Here is a 22,665-nt window from a genome sequence, read left to right as displayed (position 1 = left end):
GTGTTTTTGTTTTTCTCGTCCCAATGTGTTTGGTTGGTTTTCCAATAAAAAAAGTGTAAATGCAATTGGTAGCATTTTTAGGAATAATAACCATGTGTATAACATCATTTAAAAAAATTGCAAATATAGCCAAGTCTATCAATGATAGACTTCTATTGTTGATAGACTCCCAAGTCTATCAACGATAAACTTCAATCGTTGATAGACTCTTACTAGTGATATGGTCTATAACTGATAGACTCTTACCAATAATATGGTCTATAACTGATAGACTCCTACCAATAATATAGTCTATCACTGATAGACTATTTAAATTTGGTCATATTTGTAATTTTTTTTTACATTATGTCATATCTGCTAATACTTTGGGTCTAATGTCTATATTTGTAACTGTCTCTAAAAAAATCATATGCTAAAGGGAGAGCTTGTTACAGTTTTGGTTAGCTGATAATATCTTCTTTTATTTTGTTGGATTTTTTTTGTCTTTGACTTGGTATCTGTATTCTTTTCTTATTGGTGAATTTGTTGGGGTGATTTGGTCCTTGTTTGAATTGTTTCCGTTAGTGACTTTCTTACTTTATGAGGTTTTCTTTTATTTGTGCTTTCAGTATGGTTTTAAGGCAGACGACATTCTTGCCAGTATGAACTGATTCGTTGTAATTAAAAAGGATTTCGCGTGGTCAGTATTATTGCTTAATCAGAGTAAGAAGCAAGGCAGTCCTTTGAAGCTTGGGTTGACCAAGTAATTTTGCTATAGTAGAGTGTTGGTCGAGCGTTCTTTCAACTAAGTTAGCAGATGAAATGGGGATTAAGTCGTTGATGTGGCATCAGATTTTACTAAATAAATATAATTCTGCAAAGTAAAAATCGAAAAACTATTGTAAGTTGATCAATATATATATATATATATATATATATATATAATTTCAGTGAAAATTACTTCCATTTTATATGTGATGGTTTTCACATTAATGAAATCTATGAGAAAAATGAACTCTTATTGAGTAAATAGTCTTGAAGAGCACTTTATTTATGTGTTCAATAGTTAAGACCAAAGTTATGATCTCCAAAGTTTATTGGCAATTGATCAACAGTCTTGAACCACGTTTGTGAATGCTTGCCACTAAAACCATAGTCCCTAAATAACACATTAGTAACGCCTTTACCTTCAGTTCTTGGAAGCCAGGCCGCAATAATTGCATCTATTGAAGCAATATAAGGTTAGATTACTACAGGTGGTCCTGAGATTATTATAACTACACAGTTCATAGCTCCACAAACATTTGTGATCGTGCTTGGACCAGGGTGGGGGATTGTCAAATTCAAGCTATCACCATTGGTTTCTGCATATGGATATTCTCCCACTACAATAATGGCATAAGAAAATTTGTGTGACTAGAGAAACTCCTTATCTGGATTTTCCTTAAATAAAAATTCAATTTTAAGATCAACGATTTCTTTTATAGTTTCAACACAGTTATACCTAAAAAAGGGGTTGAAATAATATTACATTACATCATAATGTTAAAAATAATTTGTAATTAGAAATAATTTATAAGGAATAAATACTAATCTAAAACAAGATATTTTACTATTTTTCATACCAACAGTAAGGTTGTTGCCACTAAGTTCTTGCCATTTCATAGTTCAACCATCACATTCATATCCAAGGTTGTTTGCATGGCTACTAGCAACAAGTGTTTTTGGTGCCTTCTTTTGAAGGGAAAGTAACGGTTCCGCAATTGATTTTCCATTCTTTAATAATACCAATGATTTTCTTACTGCTTCTCTAGCTAGTTTCCTATGCTTCTATATATAGTGTGACAATGCAATAAGAGAAAAAAAATACAAAGTTAGAGTTTTTTTTCTCAATTAAATAATTTTAAACATCTAAATTTATTACCTTTTTACCAAGTTCATTAATCAAGCTTTGGTCAGCTAAGGGATTCTCAAATAAGCCCATAACAAATTTGACATGCAATATTCTCTTCACGACATCATCAATTCGACTAATAGGAATTACATTATTTTTTACTAAGTAGGTAAGGCCATCAATGATCTCGGTGTAGTTGTATGGTACCATTATCTATAGCAAACGGTTAAATTAGTAACTTTTTTTTTGGTTGAAATACACTTAAACTCTTCAACATATGATATACTAACCATGTCAACACCTACACTAACACTTGCTAAAATAGGATAGGTATAATTCGCATGTGGTGGAGTTGTAATCTTATCAATACCCTGTCAATCTGAGATGACGAATCCCTAAAATGTGGACAAAATATTCAAGTCACTCTTTAATAAATGTTTTTCCAAATGATCAAAATTTAAATAATAGAGTGGCACCGTAAAATACGATAGGAAAGTTATATTACCTTAAAACGAAGAGTGTTCTTAAGAAAGTCAGTAACAAGATTTTTGTTAGCATGCATCTTCTCTCCATTCTAACTTGAATAAGAAACTACAACAGTTGCAACTCCTTTAATGATTGAGTTATAGTAACCTACCATGTGGATGCGAAGTAAGCCATGTCTATCGATTACTGTATTGTTCTCGTTGATACCTTTAGTTGTTCCACAATCGTTCACAAAGTGCGTTGCACAAGCTGCCACGTTTTCTCTACATAAAAATTTTTTTAAAAATTGCCTCATTAGTAATTTTATTAGAATACTATTATTATTTTGACCAAATATGACAATATCTTGATCAAATCAATCATATGTGAAAGACTATGTTTTGAGTTCCAAAAACATCATCTGATTCTAAGCAATCAACACATATAGGGATAAAGAGAGGATAAATGTTGAAAATCCCTACCGATCTCAAGTAAAGTTTTTTACAATTGCAAAATGCAATATAATTATTACCAAGTAAAACATCAATATATTTCTGGTCTAATTAATAACTATATATTTATCTTTCAATATCAATTTCTCAATTTAAATTTGTCCATATATTGAACCCGTGGAAAAACAAGAAGTCAAAATGTTGTCTAAATATATTAAATGCTTTATTTTTTATAAGGTTCAATTTCCAACGACATAGGGAATACCCTTGCGAGAATTAGGTGGGATATCTCCTTGTAAACCTGGTATAATCTCTGTCATAGCTTGAATGATCTTAGGATCTTCACCATAACTTTCATAACACCGACCCCATCTTGGATCTCTACAAACCTAATGAAAAAAAAAACCCTCAAAGGAAATCATATCATATAATAAACAAACAAATACTAATATCATATAATATGACCATTAGAAATGCTAGGATATTCTTTATCAATTGAAAAAAAAAAGTTAATTATTACTACACAAGGTGCAAAAGTGTAAGAGATGCCAATAGCTCTAGTTTTAAGTGCGGTAGTGCCCCAATTTTTCTTTACAAGTTGAGGATCCCTATATAATTGAAAGAAAAATCCACACATATTTATATCAATTCAAGTAATGCTATAAGTTGTATGAAGAAGTTAGGTAGATATCTAGCCTCATAGCCCCATGTCCAATATTGTGGGAGAAGATTGTTGCATTAGACATTGTTGTGACCATGTACTACATCAATCCATATATCATTGGAATTTCAAGCCTAATCGACAAAGTTCCTTTCTGAATTTTATTAACCATGTAGATCCGATGATTAGCAGAAGCCTTTTTTTATGAAGCATTACCTCCACCATTCAATACAATCCTTATAATTCAAAATTATTCATTTATTACATTCACATTTTCTTGGTATAAGATATATTATTTACTAGTCTTATTGTTTTCAAAATACGTACTTTTAAACAAAAGTTTGGTGAGAATTAAAGTTAACGTATGAGACTTACCATCATAATATCAATTGAAGCATTAACTCATTCGATTTGCACCATTTGACCTATTTTTTCCTCGAGAGTCATGCGACCAAGCAAGTCTTTGATTCGAACATTTAATGGTTGTGTTCGATCTTTGTATCTCGAGTATTTAGCTTTTGCTGAAATTTAAGAGAAACAAATGAACAAAAGTCCCACTAAAATGATGAGAATTTTTGTCATCTTGCATCCTTAACAAAAATCAGGTTGATAATAGTAAAAGTAAGTTTATATAAACCTTTGTACTATACAAAATTATAACTAAATTCAAAAGAACAATGATTAGGTTCAGCCTACTCCCTCTCCGCTTTACACACAAATAAAAAATAAAGACAAAAACAAAAATGACACATGACATGTTCTGTTTGAGTGTCGGACTGTACAATAAATGGATGGACCTAAGTTTTTCCCAATTTAAAATCTAGGAGTTCTTGATCCTTTTAAAGTCTATTATGCTTTGTTAGTTTGGAGGGAAAATAATGGAGAAAATACTTTGAACGATCGAAAAAGAAAAATGATCTCATATAAGAGGAGAACACATGCAAAGAGGGAAATATATAATTCTAACAACTTTTTGCCCATTTTTTTCAATGATGGACCAATATACTCATGTAAATAGCGAAGGAAATTAAAATTCATTTTTTTAAAAAAACCCCTAAAATAAATAGCTTGAAGAACATTAGAAATTTCATCTATAATTAAATAACATAAAGAGAGGTTGAATGTCCTGAAAAACATTTTTTAGATAAATCAACAAAGTACTATGCATTAATAACAATTCAATAAAGTTCTTTTCTCAAAAAAAAAAAAAAAAAAAAAAAAAAAAGTAGATAAATAAAAGTAATAATATAAAATGAGAAAACTTATGAAGAGGCTTTGACTCAAATACCTCAGTTTTTATTTGTTTATAACTAACTTTGTAAACGGTCAGCTGGTATACTCTATAAATACCATTGATTTTAAATCAACATAGAGAGTTATTATCACTTTCCTTAGTCTTTTGTAAACAACACAAACTATACGCAATCTTCATCAGTAAAAGAACTCAGATCTTCCCATAGACATAGGCAATCTTACCGAACCATGCAAACACTGTGTTTTCATCTTCTTATCTTATCTTTCTTGTTCACATGAGTGTTTTTCTTTACTACAAATCGGGCGTTATTCATTCATCATTCAAAACGCATCAAGTAATCTGAATATTGAGTCAATCGTGCATCGTTCTTCGCTATCGAGTAGCTTCAAGTTCATCTTCTACTTTGAGTCGCACCGAGTATCATTCAAGAACCGTTGAGTACGATCGAGTATTAGTTCAATTTTCATTGAGTTCCATCGAGGATTTAACAAAGACTCGTCAAATGAAGAAGGGAATTCTCGTCGAGGATCGAGTAGGAATATGTTGAGCATCGAGTGTCAAGTATCGAGGATTTGACAGAATATTTTTTAGCCTTTCCTTCATCTATCCAGTATTGATCTTGGGTATTTGGGCTTTGTGAAGAGTGGTTAGCCCAACAATTTATGGTATCAGAGCTTTTAGAGATCATCAAGGTCAATATTCTTAGAGCATCAAGATACTAAAAAAATGAAGACTTGATACTCGATCAGACCAGAAATAGTTGTTGCAAGGTATGAAATTGAGAAATTTGATGGGAAGGGCGATTTTGGCCTATGGAAGGCCGAAATCAAAGCCATTCTTGGACAACAAAGAGCACACAAGGCTCTTTTGGACCCATCAACTCTGTCACCCACTATATCAGCACAAGAAAGAGAAGACATGGAGCTTACAACATATGGGACTCTGGTTCTGAATCTCAATGACAGTATCGTGAGACAAGTAATTGATCAAGACACGGCCTACAAGATGTGGTTCAAGCTGGAAGATCTTTTTGCAACCAAGGAACTCCCCAACAATATGTATCTAAAGGAGAAGTTTTTCACGTTCAAGATGGATTCTGCCAAGCCTCTTTTAGATAATATGGATGAGTTCAAAAGGATAGTCTCAGAGTTCAAGTGCCTTGGCGAAAAAATTGGCGATGAGAATAAGGCTTTTATGAAATTAAACTCTCTAACCGAAGCCTATAAGGAGGTGAAGAATGTCTTGAATTATGGTAGAGTATCAGTTACCACTGATGCCATCATTTCAGCATTAAGAACTAGAGAGTTAGAGCTTCAATCAGTCAAGAAGAAGTAGCCTAGTGCAGAGGGGTTGTTTGCCAAGGTGAAGAACAAGCAGAATCAGTCTAAGGGGAACAAAAACCAGTCAGGTGAAGAGCAAAAACCTAAGACCAAGCTGAGATGTAACTACTGCAAGAAGAAATGTCACTTGATAAGAGATTGTTACAGCCTGAAAAGGAAAAATCAAGAAAAAAAGAAGGATCAGAAGGGAAAACAACCAAAAGCTTTAGTGGTTGAAGGTTCTTACTTTTATTTTTATGCCTTAGCCTCCATTAGAAATCAAACCAACCAAATCAATCCTCTTGGGAAGCATGACTGGGTACTTGACTCCAGTTGTACCTATCATATGACACCTTTCCGACCTTGGTTTAATACTTACAAGGATGTAGATAGAGAATCTGTGTACATGGGAAACAATGAAGCCTGCAAGATCAAAGGGGTTGGTTCAGTATCCTTGAAGCTAAAGGATGAATCAATCAAGCTTCTAAGAAATGTGAAACATGTACCTTTGCTAAACAGAAACTTGATATCTTTGGGCATGTTCGACTCCATTGGGTGCGAATGCAGAGGAAGAGTTCTTGATGTGATCAAGGATTCCAAGGTTGTGTTGGTTGGTGAAAAGGTCAATGACCTTTATATTGTGAGAGGAGTAGAGATGATGACAAGTGCCTACATAGTTTCAACAGCAAGCTTAACAGAGGCTAACTTGTGGCATAAAAGACTATCCCATATTAGTGAAAAAGGGATGCAAGCACTGTCCAAGCAAGGAATTTTGTCCAAAGGTATCAGGGAGCCCTTTCCTTTTGTGAACACTGCATTCTAGGTAAAGCAACCAGATAAAGTTTCACAAAATCTCAGCACATCACCAAAGGAACATTGGAGTATGTCCATTCTGACCTACGGGGACCATCTTTTACACCAAGCCTTAGTGGCTCAAGGTATTTTCTAACCTTTATAGATGACTTTTCTAAAAAGAGCTGGATATACTTTCTTAAAACTAAGGACCAAGTTTTTGGTAAGTTTAAGGAATGGAGAGACATGATAGAAAATCAAACATCTAAAAGGATAGAATACCTTAGAACTGATAATGGGCTTGAGTTTTGCAATGAACATTTTGATAAATTTTGTAGTGAGAATGGTATAACTAGGCATAGAATAGTGAGGTATACACCTCAATAAAATGAGGTTGCTGAGAGGTTAAATAGAACCATTATAGAAAGGGTTAGGTGTTTGCTCTCTGATGCTATCTTAGGGGAAAATTATTGGGAAGAAGTTGCAGCATATACAGTGTATACCTTAAATAGGTGCCCTCACACATCTTTAGAGTTGCTTACCCTTGAGGAAAAGTTGACTAATCATCCTCCTAACCTAGATAACCTTATGGTCTTTGGATGTGTAGGGTTTGTACACCAAAATAAGAGAAAGTTAAAAGCTAGAGTAGTCAAGTGCATGTTTGTAGGCTTTATAGAGGGTGTCAAGGGGTTTAAAATGTAACATCCGGTTGAGAGGAAGCTCATAGTGAGCAGAGACATCACCTTTAGGGAAGAGGAGATGTTTATGCAAAAGGAGAAAAAGATTGAGGATGAAGAAGAGTTATCCAACACAGGAATTGAGGTGGAGTTACCAACTGAGCAGCCAATAGAGTCTAGCCAACCTAGTGACACAGGAGAAACTGATAAAGATGTAGAGGAACATGAGAAGATGGCATGTGAGTAACCGGATTTAAGCCAGTATGTCTTAGCTAGGGTTAGACAAAGAAAAACTACCACACCTCTAGCTGGATATACTAAAATGAACTATATGAATCTAGTATTAAATGTTATTGTAGCTTCTACTAACAAAAAACCAACAACCCTTAAGGAAGCAACAAGTTGTGCTAATGCAAGGATTTGGATTGAAGCATTGTGAAGAGATGCATTCACTAAAGGTGAATGACACTTGGTCTATAGTTCCTCTACCAAAGGATTACAAACCTGTTGCCTCTAAATAGATTTTCAAACTTAAAGAATGAGTATCCTGTGATCAAAAGCCTAGGTATAAAGCTAGATTGTTTGCAAAGGGGTTCACTCAAAGGGAAGGAATAGACTATTCTAAGATTTTCTCTCCTATTGTCAAACAGACCTCCATAAGACTTCTTCTATCCTTAATTGCTCAAAATAATCTAGAATTGTATTAACTAGATGTCAAAACTGCTATTCTTCATGGACATCTAAAGGAGACAATTTATATGATGCAATCAAAAGGATTTGAAGTTAAAGGAAAAGAAAATCTCTTTTACTTACTCAAAAAATCTATATATGGATTAAAACAATCATCTAGGTGTTGGTATAAGAGATTCAATGACTATATTTAAGGATCTCATATCTAATAGTTCCATGAGCGTGCTCGGATCGTCCGATCTCAACGTGACCAACAAATCTTAATTAACGGCATAATATGAATAATAAATTAACAAAGGGATAGAGTTCCATACCAGTTGAAGACAATCTTCAATCTTCAGAACTCCAATGTAGTGGAATACCTCCACGCAATCTACTAACGTCCAGTGGAAACGTCGATTGCAGCAGCATGAACAACGCGAATTCACGATCGCAATAGGGACGACACCACCACTAAAGAGCCTCGGGTATTCTCGGAGTGAAAACCCAAAGGGTGGGCTTTGGTGAATTTGGTAGAGGAAGTAGGAAACACAAATCGTGTAGGCGATAAGCAAGTAGGAGGGAAAAAGCCACTATCGCATAGCAGAAATGCTTATCATTTAGGAGGAGCTACATAATCGTGTAGGATTTACTGAACGATCGTTTAGGAAAAGGTACACAATTGTTTAGTAAATTTGGCACATTATACGATCTTTTAGAGAAGTTATCTGATCGTGTAGGCGACAGTGTGCGATCATTTAGCGCAAGGTGGACGATCGTTTAGAAAGAGAAGAGCTATCGTATAGTCTCTCGATTTTCTTAAGCGATCACTTAGAAGTTTCACCAGCGCACTTTCACTTTTTTCTTCGGGCGATTGAACGACGGGGTTTCAAAAATGAAAATATTTTTCATTTTAACTCATCGGTTACAATAATCGACGTTCCCCACTAGCCCACGTCCAAACATGAAAATTGGCTTAATTATCATTAATTAATCGATTAATTAATTAATAAATATAATCATATTATATTTTTATCCTATAATTTGATATCACGTATCTACTATAGTATTTTCTTTTCTACTTGATATAAATCATATTTATATCTAATTTCCTCCAAAATAATGTATCTCATACATTTAGCCAATTATATCATATATAATTAATCAGTCCAATTATATCATATATAATCGAACTTCCTCTTGTCAATTTGAACATTTCAAATTAACCCAAATACTGGTTCTCGACTTTATCCAAGCTACCCAGGGGACCTAATAGACCTGTGGCTCGAAGCTCCAATGGTCCATGAATAGCTGACTAAACTCTTTAGCCACGAGATCCACCATCCGTTAACTGTCAAACATTCTATTAAAGACCAACAGCTGAACTCTTCTTACCACAGATATATTTCTGTGTTCATCAGATATAACCAATCATGAGTACGATGACCCTTCACAGATGCTCGTATGTACAGTTGGGCCAAATTACCGTTTTGCCCCTGTAGTTACATCTCACTCCTTAAGTACCACTGATTCCTCTAATGAACAATACAACATAGTTCAATATGTGTGAACACCTCTCAGACCAAGAGAAGATGTGTGGCGCCACATTGTTCAAGCCCCGGAATCAACCCTTAAGGGAGTTATTTATCTACTTACCTCTGCCTTGGGGAAGAAGTGAATTCTATCTTGTGTAGCTGAGTTCCCAGCTCCCAAATCAGACGAATCCCCAAAATGGTAGGTTTGAATAGGCGACCTAGCCACTCGCACCCATACAAATCAAAGGATCGCCCTCAATGGCAGAAGTTCCCAACTCACTCAGGATTGAGATCATGTTACCTATGGTCATCCTAGTGAAGTGAAGTCTCTGTCATGAACGATGTTATATAACAAGACGTTAACACTTCGTGGTCAGGTCTTATACAAACTCTTTGTATAGGACGCCCCCGCTCGCATGTCCCTAATACGAATGATCAGGATCAGACCTTCTGTGACAAGTCACAACACTTGTGATTATTCCACAAAGTTGGCCGCATCTGTAGCGTTACCAGGATAAGGTTTCCCTCCTATATCCATATACTACAGACCATTTTGGTTATCACGCAAGACATGATCCACTTGTATGTCACCACATACATACTTGAGTCACATACAGATAACCAGGGATTTTATATTTATTGGTTTGTGGTAAAGCAAATAAAACAAGTAACCAAGTAAATATCATATATTAACAACACAAGCGTTCGTATATACTGTTTACAAACTACAGGACACGATACTTTAAGGCATCAACCTCAACAATATTTTTAACATTGGGTTCAAAAGAAGTTCATTTGACATATGTGTTTATGTAAATACAGGTTCTTACAAGGACAAGGTTTACCTACTCATATATGTAGATGATATGTTACTGGAAAGTAGGTTCAAAGGAGATCTAACCCATGCTAAAAACCTCTTAAAAAGAGAGTTTGATATGAAGGACTTAGGAGAAGAAAGCAAGTTCCTAGGAAAAGAGATCTAAAGAAACAAAGAGGAGTCTATTCTAAGAATTAATCAGTTCAATTACTGTGAGAAGATCCTTAAAAGGTTTAACATGAATGATGCTAAACCTGTGAGCTTACCTATTGCTCAACACTTTAAGCTTTCCTCAGCTAGCTCTCCTAAAGATTTTGACCAAGAACATCAGAAACAGATGATTGTCATACCCTATAGTCAAGTAGTCAGAAGCCTAATATATTTAATGATTTCTGCCAGACTTGATCTCTCATATTCAGCTAGCTTAGTTAATAGATATATATCTAATCTTGGTAAGAGACACTGGGAGGCTACTAAAGGGATCCTAAGGTACTTGGTTTTGTCTAAAACCTCAAGATTAGTCTACCGAAGGTCAGCTGAACCAAACTTAGAGCTTTATGGATATGTGGATGTTGACTACGCTAGTGATTTGGACAAAAGAAAGTCCTTAACAGGTTACGTTTTCCTTTATGGTCCTAATCTAATCAGCTGGAAAGCATCACTATAGCCTATATTAGCCTTATCTTGAACAGAAGCTGAATATATGGCTTTAAAAGAAGCAATCAAAGAGGCATTGTGGCTCAAGGGATTGCTAAAAGACTTTAGAATAGATCAAACAGTGGTGAAACTCTACTGTGACAACCAAAGTGCTATCCATTTGTCCCGAAATCCACAATACCACACTAGAACTAAGCACATTGATATCAAGTATCATTTCATTAGAGATAAAATTGAGACAGAGGAGATAGAAATTTTAAAGGTTCATACATCAGACAATGCAGCTGACATGTTAACAAAACTTGTTTCAAAGCTTAAATTGTTTAAATGTTTAGAACAAGTTGGCTTTGAGCTTCCAGACACAGGGTAGACAGATCGGTCAGAATCAGGAAGATCAGAAGATTGTAAGGCATTAGAGTCAAGGTGGAGAATTTGAAAAAACTTTGACTCAAATACCTCAGTTTTTATTTGTTTATAACTAACTTTGCAAACGGCCAGCTGGTATATTCTATAAATACCATTGATTTTAAATTCAACATAGAATGTTATCATCATTTTTCTTAGTTTTCTATAAACAACATAAACTGTACGCAATCTTCATCGGTAAAAGAACTCAGATCTCCCCGTGGACATAGGCAATCTTGCCGAACCATGTAAACATTGTGTTGCCTTATCTTTCTTGTACATACGAGTGTTTTTCTTTATTGCAAATCGCGTGTCATTCATTCATCATTCAAAACTCATAAAATAATCTAAATATTGAGTCAATCGTGCATCATTCTTTATTATCGAGTAGCTTCGAGTTCATCGTTTCTCCTTCGAGTCGCACTAAGTAGTGTTTAAGAACCGTCGAGTATGATCAAGATTAGTTCAGTTGTCATCGAGTTCCATCGAGGATTTAACAGAGACTCGTCAGACGAAGAAGGAAATTCTCATTGAGGATCGAGTAGGAAGACGTCGAGCATCGAGTGCCGAGTATCGAGGATTTGGCAGAATATTTCTGAGCCTTTCTTTCATCTATCCAGCGTTGATTTTGGGTATTTGGCCCTTGTGAAGAGTGATTAGCCCATCAACTTACCAAGACATAAGAAAATGAGAATTGACAACAAGGAATTGGTCGTAAAGTCTGGTTAATGCATATTTGATTTTTGAGTTATTTATACAACAAAATTATTAAGGTTTTACTACTTTTGTCCTAATTTTTTGTTAATAAAAAGTTGTAAAGTTTACTTCTTTTGGTATTTTCTTATCTCAAATTTAGTAAAAGTTTTTAAGTCAATTCTATTATGACAACCGATCACAATGCTTATTTTGATGAAATTAGTTGCACAGATTCTTTATTGAGTACTATTTTATTTATCCATATAACAATCTCTTCTTTTTAGTAAGTATTATATCTATAATTCTCCTTATATATTTTTTTAAAAAATTTTATTTGAGTTCAAACATTATGTTACCATTCAATCATCTACCTTTTCGAATCTGATCTAAAATATATATATATATATATATATATGTGTTTTTTTAGTCAAGGATATATGTCTTAGCAAGTTAGATGCTAATTTTACTATATCAATAACATTAAAATAAATATTTTTTTACCTAATTTATTTATTTTATGAGAAAAATACAATTTTATTCCTCGAGATCTGGTTAGATTTGTATTTGGGTTCCTAAGTTTTCAGACTCAAAAACTTTACTCGTGCAATTTGCTTGTAGTAGCACGCATGTCTCTTTATAAGTTTTTCTGTTAATCACTGATAAAAAAAACCTATGTGACACCTATTTTTAAGAACTTTATAATTATTGATTTTATTAATTTTTTATTCTCCCACCCTCCTAAAAATATTTCCCCTACCTCTAAGTGAATTCTCAGACAAATTAACAAATATGATCTTTCATTGTTCTCCATAGTTTGGAGCTTCCTTCGAAGGGCTCCTCAACTAGGAGCTTCTATTGAAGGGACTCCACTCTACACTTTCCCTTTAAGATCTGTTTCCTTAAGTTGTATAATGTTTTATTCTCTTATAATTGTTATGCAGGGTCGGCTTAAGCTATAGGCGAGTGAAGCGATCGTCTGAGGCCTTATTGGTATCTATTTAACTTAATTTTTAATGAAATTAAATTTAAAATATACAATAATATACTTATTACTTTCCATAAGATTTTTTTTATAATACTGAAAATACAAACTACTAAAAAATCCATAAAGAATGGGCTCATAAAGTCTCTCAATTTTCTGATTCGCTGACATTTCAATTTTATTAACCTTTTATCATTTTATTCGTAATTCCTTTCAAATTTCTTTAAAAAACTCAACCATTAATATAACTCCCTCAAAACTCTCGTAAGTTTACGTTGGAGAGTTGAAAAACTCTAATATTTCTTATTACTTATTTATTTATTTTAAAACTAAAACCATTCTAATTTTCCTCATAAATATATTGCATATGGTAGGTTTGATTCATATTAAGTTGAATTATTTCCTTCTCTCTAAATCTCTCTCAACTCTCAAAATTTCATCGATATTCTGTGTGGCCTCACAAGTCTAAGTTTGATTATCAATTGCTAGAGTAGAAATCATTTCCTCAACTCAATCCAGCTGCTTCAAAGTTCCAGTTTTTTTTTTCATTCAAATTATTTTACCTTTTTTTAAGAAAAAAATACATTATTTCATATTATTGATTATTCAATACCTTAGCATCTAAGATTCGTTTATATTTTCATACTTAGAATATCAATATGTCTATTAGAAAATATGAATCTGAATATGAAAAGCTCAAGAAGAAAAAAAGAGTAGAAAAATTGAATGAACCTCAAAAAGGTGCTCTCGATAAATTTGTTATTGGAAGTAAAAGTAATAAAACTGATGAAATAATAGAAGAAATGATAAGTACAGACAAATTGAAAGATGAAACAAAAATAGTAGATAATTATATGGTTAAAAATGAAACATGTAATCAAATAAACTTGAATGAGACAAAATTAGAGAGCAAGGAGGAAAGTGAAAAAAGAGAAAACAATGATTGAAAAAGCGTTAGGATGACTCGTCACTCGTAAACTGGATGTTAAACAAAAAGTACTAACAGACATTGTAACATCAGAATACTTACAACAGAAAACAAGTAAATGAACACAGGAGTTGGTAACCCAATTTGGTGATAAATCACCTATGTCTAGGGAATAGTGTACCTAAGAAAAACAATCCACTAATACAAAAGAGTTAAACAATTTACAACATAATACTTATCTGTAATACATGACCACTAAAGTGACTCACGTAGAACTTCAACTCACTAACCACCTAGGATCCCCTTAGATGTGAGACTCCTTCTCGAGTGTACTTAGACTCCCCCTAAGTTTGATAATATTAGTGTTAACCACCTCGGCTTCCGACAATGAATGAGACTCCTCTCATGTTTATATCTTTCTTTAAGTCACCAAACTCCCTTCACTGATGATTCTTAGGATCCCATAAGACGTTGAATTTCCCTTTCGATTCTGAATCTTAGGCTCCCTCAAGACTGAGAATTTCTTTTCTAGTAGCATTAGTTGTTGGAATTGGTGTCCTAATTCTCCCAGAGTCTCATAGTTTGTAAACTATACACATTGTTATGAATAAAATAAGAGTTATTTTATTTGGCATTTACTCATATCCAATAAAACAAAGCTCCATGGTTATTGTATGTAAACTTAAGCATGTATATGAGATATACAAGTGGATCATGCCTTAACTGATAACCTAAATATGTCTGTAGTATAAGGATTAAGAAGGGATACCTGATCCTATGACACTATGTATACAGCCCACTTTGTAGAGGTTTACAAGTGTTGTGAACTACTACAGATGGTTGATCCTGACCATTCATGTAAAGACATGCGAGTGGGGGTGTCCTATACAAAGAGTTTGTATATGACCGGACCACGAGATGAATAGTCTGTTTATATAACGCCATTGATACTTGAGACTTACATCTCACCTAAACAACCATAGGTGACATGACTTCAATCCTGAGTATTTTAGGAACTCCTGCCTTTGAGGGCGGTCCTTTGATTAGTATGGGTGAGAGTGACCAGATTGCCAACTCAACAGGCCTACCTTTTTAGGGATTTGTCTGATTTGGGAGCTGGGAACTAAGTTACATAAGATGGAATTCACTCCTTCCCCAAAGTAGGGGTAAGTAGATAGATTGCTCCTTAAGGGTTGATTCCGGGTCTTGAACATAGTGGCTATAACTTCTCTTTAGAAGAGAGGACCGGTCATAGTAGTTCTATGATTTATGTTCATTAGAGAGATCGGTGGTACTTAAGGAGTTAGATGTAACTACAGGGACATAATGGTTAATTGGCCCAGCTGTACTTACGAGCAATCTGTGAAGGGTTATCGCACTGTTGATTGGTTGATATGGACACAAAATATATCTGTAGTAAGGAGAGTGCAGTTATCGGTCTTTAGTGGAGTGCCCGGCAGTTAATGGATAGTGGATCCCGTGACTAAAGAGTTTAGTCAGTTATTCACATACCATTGGAGCTTCAAGCTATAGGTCCATAAGGTTCCTTTGGTAGCTCAATGGATTCAAGTTGAGAATAAGTTCTTGGGGTTGATTTGAAATGTTCAAATTGACAAGAGAAAATTCGATTATATATGATATAATTGATGTGATGTATGAGATACATCAAGTGGAGGATTAATATAAATCTCATTTACATTAAGTACCATAAAATAGAAAGAAAAAAAACAATGGTTTATATGTTTCATGAGATGAAATATTAAAATTATAGGTAATAAATATAATATGGTAAGTTTGTTATCATATATATTTATAATATATTAATTATTAGATAATTATATCTTTTTCTCTAATAACCAATTGAGTGGGAGGTTATTGGTGATTTTATGGTACCGTGAGATAAAAGGAAAAAGGTTTTCCTCAATTTATAAGAGTTGTTATTCTTGGCAAAATAACTCACGAATTGTTTTCAAGTGGAATTGTTTCACTAAACGATAGCTAAAAGATAGACTAAACGATCGTGGAGTGTTAATATGTGATAGTTCACTCAGTTGGTTGTAGCTAAACAATCACAGGGATTATCTATATGATAGATTGCCTTCGTCTACCCGATTGAGCATTCGTCTATGCAATAGACACTTCCATCTCCCACTTGCTCAATCGTCTACACGATTGTTATTCCGGTCTCTTTCTCTAGCCAAGTCCACACAGAGTCACACAGAGCCCACACTTATGGATTCTCAAACCGAGAATACAAAGGTAGCCATTGTGATGTTGTCCTCACTCAACTCGACTGAGTTCAAGGTTTTGGAGGTCGTTTGTTATGTGTTCACGGTGTTTGTGTGGTGGTTTTTGTTGATCGTGCAGTGTTGCGGTCATTGTGTTCGAGCATTCGTGTATTGCTGTCTGGGAGACTGAACTAGCGTTCGTGATCGAGGGAGTTTGAAGCATGAGTCTTTAAAGGTATGTATAATCTTTCCCTTGATTATCTTGTAAAGCATGCTGTAATTTCGTATTGTGCATGACCAATAAGTTTCCGTTTCTTGACTGTAATTGTTAGTGTTCAATTTCGAATGGAATTTGGAACGATCATTTCGTTGCTCATGGAAATCCTCATGTTTGATTTCCTTCATTAGCTTAGGCTCCCCCCAAGACCTTGATTATCTTCAATGTGTTGCCATCAACAGATGAAGAATCTGCATAGTGGAATAATAAGCAACAAGAAGGAACACCACGATACACACAATGGTCGTAGAACAAAAAACTCATTTTGCTTGATTCACAAAAGTGGCGAACAAAAAGGGCTGCCTTAAAAAATCAACGTAATACTTTTATAAACAAATCTAGAAAAGGAAAAAACTCCTGATTTGGAGAAGATAAGACGTGCCTCAATAAAAGAAAATATCAGACAAAACAAATTTGTCGAATATTTCCATATTAGGAAAAAATATTATGCAGGAAAGTAATCTATTGTTTAACACTGATGTTAAGACTATTTCTGAGACATCTGTAGAAATCAAAGCCTTAGAAAAATATGAAGCCATCAAATGAAATCTCCAACAAGCTCCCCCTTTGGTTTATATTTTTTTAAGGCAGAACAGAAAAAACAACCAACAAATTCAACACGGCTGGTTGTAAAAAATAAAGACTTAACAATTACAAAAACAACATCAAAACCAGTGTTGAATAGCCAAAAACAATAAAGTCTTCAAACCACAACACCATTAAAATAAACCTGTAAGAAACAATCTACAAATCGTCATAAGTACAGATTTCAGGAAATGGTGTTATTCCGGTTTCATGATTTTTCATTGATAACTCGTTACTTTGTTCAGCCACGAGAATACATGAAATTAGTTCATAATACTATTTAAAACTCTTCTCTCGATATTGCTACTACAGGAGCATATTCGAGACATGAAATATAGAAAATGTCTTCTCTAACATATCAACATCAGTAATTTTCTCTTCACATAACAAGAGTTTTGAACTGATTTTAAATAATGTGGAATTGCAATCACTTACTGGTTTAAAATCGTGTAGCCTCAAATGCATCCACACATAACAAGCTTTTGGAAGAATAACCTTTTTTTTTTTTTTTTTTTAATGATTATACCTTTTAAATTTTTTCCACAAGATATGAGTATCTTTTATTGTAAGATACTCTATTTTCAATACCTCGTGGAGATGATGACGAAGGCACTTTTGCTTTGTCCTAACTAAATGTTGTATTTTCTTCTTTAATTGTTTCCCCAAGGTTCATAGCATCCAAGTGACTTTCGACATTAAGCACCCATGACAAATAATTATTGTCGTTAATGTTAAGGACTGTGAATTCTAATTTCGTAAGGTTTGTCATGGCAACACTATCACAAAACATTGTATTTATATTAGAAATTTAATATATACTAAATATGCAAAATAACATTTAATTTATTAATTATAATAAAGCGGAGAAAAACGACCTACCTTTAAGACTTACCTTAAGCAAGGAAACTGACAGAAGCCCGTGTTGATAACGTGTTGTAAACTTAAGGAATACAGATATGGATACAACATAATATAATAATAAAAGAATAAAATAAAATAAATAAACTTATAAAATAATTAAAATTATAAAATTATGGAAATAGGAATAATGAAAATAGAAAATATATGAAATAATCTTTTTATTCTCCCCAATATGCATATATTTTAAAATCACCAAATGTCACTATTTATAGGCAATTTAGCAAATAAGATACAGTCTTACATAGAGACCAAGCATGAATTATTATAAGGTACATGGACAATATGAAAAATGTCACGTGACTTTTAGAACACTAAGCATTGGACATTTGTTTTTATAATATTTATAATACAAAGAATCTTATTGAGTAAATAGTTTTTTTTAACATTTTGCTTATATGTATAATGGTTGAGCAACTGTCAATAGGTTTTGATGGGCTCTGTAGTAAGTCCAAATTCAAATGGAAAAAGAGGATTATAGTGTGGATGTCCAAAGTTTATTGGCAATTGATCAACAATCTTGAATAACGTTTGAGAAAGTTTGTCAGTAAAACCATAGCCCCCATACAACACATCAATAATACCTTTGCCATTAAATTTTGGAAGTCGTAACAAGTGCATCTATTGAAGCAATATAAGGTTGGATTACTACTGATCTTCCTAACATTATTATAACTACACATTTCATAGCTCCACAAACATTTGTGATCGTGCTTGGACCAGGGTGGGGGATTGTCAAATTCAAGCTATCACCATTAATTTCTACATATGGATATTCCCCGACTACAACGATGGCATAAAAAAAATGTGCAATTGGAGAAATTCTTTATCTGGATTCTCTTTAAACAAAACTTCAATTTTAGGATCAATTGTTCTTTTATAGCTTCAAGCACAGTTGTACCTAAAAAAAAGAGGTTGATATCATATTACATTTGATCATAATGTTAAAAGTAATTTGTAACTAGAAATAATCTATAACAAAATACTAATTTACAAGAAAATATAGTATTATTTTTCATACCACTAGTAAGATTATTGCCACTGAGTCCTTGCCATTCCATAGTCCAACCATCACATTCATATTCAAGATTATTTGCATGGATACCATCAACAAGTATTTTTGGTGCCTTCTTTTGAAGGGGAAGCAAGGGTTCCCCAGTTGATTTTCCATTTCTAATAACGCTAGTGAGTTTCTTACCACTTCTCTAGCTAGAATATATCTTATATATATAGTGTGACAATTCAATAAGAAAAAAAGAACACAAAGTTAGAGTCATATTTTCTCAATTAAATAATTTTAAAGATACTAAATTTAGTTACCTTTTTACCAAGCCCATTAATTAAGCTTAGGTCAGCAAATGGATTCTCAAATAAGCACAAAACAAATTTGACTTGCGGTATTCTTTTTATGGCATCATCAATTCGATTAATAGGAATTGCATTATTTTTTACTAAGTAGGTACAATCATCGATGAACTCGGTGTAGTTGTACAATACCATTATTTGTAGTATAAAGGTTAAATTAGTAACTTTTTTTTTTTTTGTTGAAATTCATTTAAATTCTTCAACGTATAATATACTAACCATGTCATCACCAACAGTAACAGTTGCTAAAATAGAATGCGTATAATTTTCATGTGGTGGAGTTGTAATCTTATCAATGTCTTGCCAATCTAAGATGACGAATCCCTAACAAAGTAGGTAAAATATTCAAGCCACTCTTTAATAAATGTTTTTCGAAAGGATCGAAATGTAAATAATAGACTGAACACCCTCAAAATACGATAAAAAAATCATATTACCTTAAATCGAAGAGTGTTCTTGAGAAAGTTAGTAATGAGATTTTTATTAGCATGCATCTTCTCTCCATTCCTACTTGAATAAAAAGCTATAATGGTTGCAACTCTCTTAATGATTGAGTTGTAAAAACCTGGCATGTGGATGCTAAGTATGTTGTATTGTTCTTGTTGATACCTTTAGTTGTTCCACCATCGTCCACAAAGTACTTTGTACAAACGGCCACGCTTTCTCTAAAAATTGTCTCATTAGTAATTTCCATAAGATACTATTATTATTTTGACCAAATATGAGATCCTCATTAAATCAATATATGTGAAAGACTATCTTTTGAGTTTCAAAAACATCTGAGCAACAAGTAGTTTGATTTAGTAATCAACATATATAGGGATAAAGAAAGATAAATGTTGAAAATCTCTACCGATCTTAACCAAAGTTTTTTACTATTGCAAAATTCAATATAATTATTGCCAAGTAAACCATGTATATAATTTAGTTCCAATTAATAACAATATATTTATCTTTCAATATTATTATCTCGGTTTGAATTTATCCATATGTTCAATCGGTGGAAAGAAGAAGTCAAAATATTGTCTAAATATATTAAATGTTTTATCTTTTTTAATGCTCACTTTCCAGCAACATAGGGAACATCCTTACGAGAATTATGTGGTATATCTCTTTGTAAACCTGTATAATCTCAGTCATCTCTGGGACAATTTTATGGTCTTCAGTGAAGCTTTCATAATATCGTCCCATTGTGGATCTCTACAAACTTAATTGGAAAAAAAAACCCTAAGATGAAATCATGTCACATAATAAACAAACAAATACTAATACAATATAACATGACTATTAGAAGTGTTAGGATTTTATTTATCAATTGAAAGAGAGAGCTAATTATCGCTACCCAAGGTGCAAAAGCATAAGGGATGTCAGTAACTCTAATTTCAAATGTAATAGTAGCCCCAATTTTCTACCAAGTTAAGAATCCCTATAAAATTGAAAGAAAAATCCACACATGTTTATATCAATTTGAGTAATGCACTATAAATTTCATAAAAAAGCCAAGTATATATCTTTTCTAGTAGCTCCAAGCCCAATGTTGTGGGAGAAAATCATTGCATTATAGATATTATTGTTATCATGTATTGCATCAGTTCTATATATCATTGGAATCCCAAGCCTAGTCGACAAAATTCCTTTTTGAATTTTATTGACTATGTGTATCCAATCCTTTGCAAAAGCTTTTTTTGATGAAGCACTGCATCTATCACTCAATAGATCCCTATAACATAAGATTATTTGTTTGTCACATGCACATTTTCTCAGTAAAAGATATATTATTCACTGGTCTTAATATTTTTTATACGCTTAAAGAAAAGTAAGGTGAGAATTAACTCGTTCGATTTACCAATGAGATTTCCCAATTTAATCCCAAGCCTAGTCACATGCACATTTTCTCAGTAGTATGAGATTTACCAATGAAATATTTTTTCATAACATAAGTTGAAGCATTAACTCGTTCGATTTGCATCATTTGACCTATTTTTTTCTCAAGAGTTATTGGGCCAAGCTATGAAGCATAGATACAGATACAGTTATATGATACGGATACGATCGGATACAACGATTCGTCAATTTTTAAAAAACTAAGATACGAATACGTCTAAGGATACGTCATTTTTTTATATATTTTTTTATATGTATAATTCTAAAAAACGAGGATACATCGTTGAAGATACATTTTCTTTTTCTTAAAAAAACCTAGGATATAGATAAATTTAGCATACAAGTTAATACAATAGCACAAAATAGAATACAAATACTGAAATACAATACAAAAAAAGCAGATAGTTAATAAAATACAATAGAAAAGTGACTCATATTGCAAAGAAGAAGAATATTAGAGGGAGAAGTATGAAGATAAACGAAGAATTTATTCATTAAATTGTTGAAGATATCAAAATGGTTTATATTTTGGTGGATTTTGTGGGGATTCAAATGTGAATATGAATATTAGATGATTTTAGGGTTTGGTCTTTTATTTATTTTTTTCGTTTTAGTTTTGGACTCGAGTAATAAACTTTTTAAATAAGTTGCCTAGTTTTAGATTGGAAAAAATTAGATGAATTGTTTGTCTTTTTTCTTTAAAAGGAGGTATGCGTAGAAATAAATAAGTCAAATTGCGTGTCAAATAAAAATACGTGTCTGATACGGATTCTTTACCTCACATGAAGTATCTATGTTTCATAAGGACCAAACAAATGATTAATCCATTTATTTGATGGTTGTGATCGATCTTTGTATCTCAAGTATTCAAACTTTTATCAAAGTTTTAGAGAAACACATGAACAAAAGTCCCATTAAAATTATGAGTATTTTTGCCATCTTGCATCCTTAACAAAAGTCAGTCCAAAAATAGTCAAAGTAAGTTTAAATAAGCCTATGTACTATATGAAATTATAACTAAATTTAAAAACTTTGAGTTGCCACTATTCTTTGTCAGTTTGGAGGGAAAATAATGGAGAAAATACTTTGAAACTATCTAAAAAGAAAAATGATCTCATATAAAAGGAGAACTCATGGAAAAAGGGAAATATATAATTTAACAACTTTTTGCCCATTTTTTTCATTGGGGACAAATATGTTCACGTAAATAGCGGAGGAAATTAAA

General features: G+C 33.0%; 2 pseudogenes; both read right to left on the bottom strand.

The window, feature by feature from the left end:
* Positions 1 to 1,038: 1,038 nt before the first annotated feature.
* LOC120090866 lies at positions 1,039 to 4,033 on the bottom strand (annotated as a pseudogene).
* Positions 4,034 to 18,611: 14,578 nt separating this feature from the next.
* Positions 18,612 to 22,379, bottom strand: LOC120091671 (annotated as a pseudogene).
* Between the last annotated feature and the right edge of the window lie 286 nt (positions 22,380 to 22,665).

This window comes from Benincasa hispida, chromosome 11 (genome assembly GCF_009727055.1).
Source record: "Benincasa hispida cultivar B227 chromosome 11, ASM972705v1, whole genome shotgun sequence".
NCBI classification, from domain to species: domain Eukaryota; kingdom Viridiplantae; phylum Streptophyta; class Magnoliopsida; order Cucurbitales; family Cucurbitaceae; genus Benincasa; species Benincasa hispida.
This window is presented reverse-complemented; position numbering and strand designations above follow the sequence as displayed.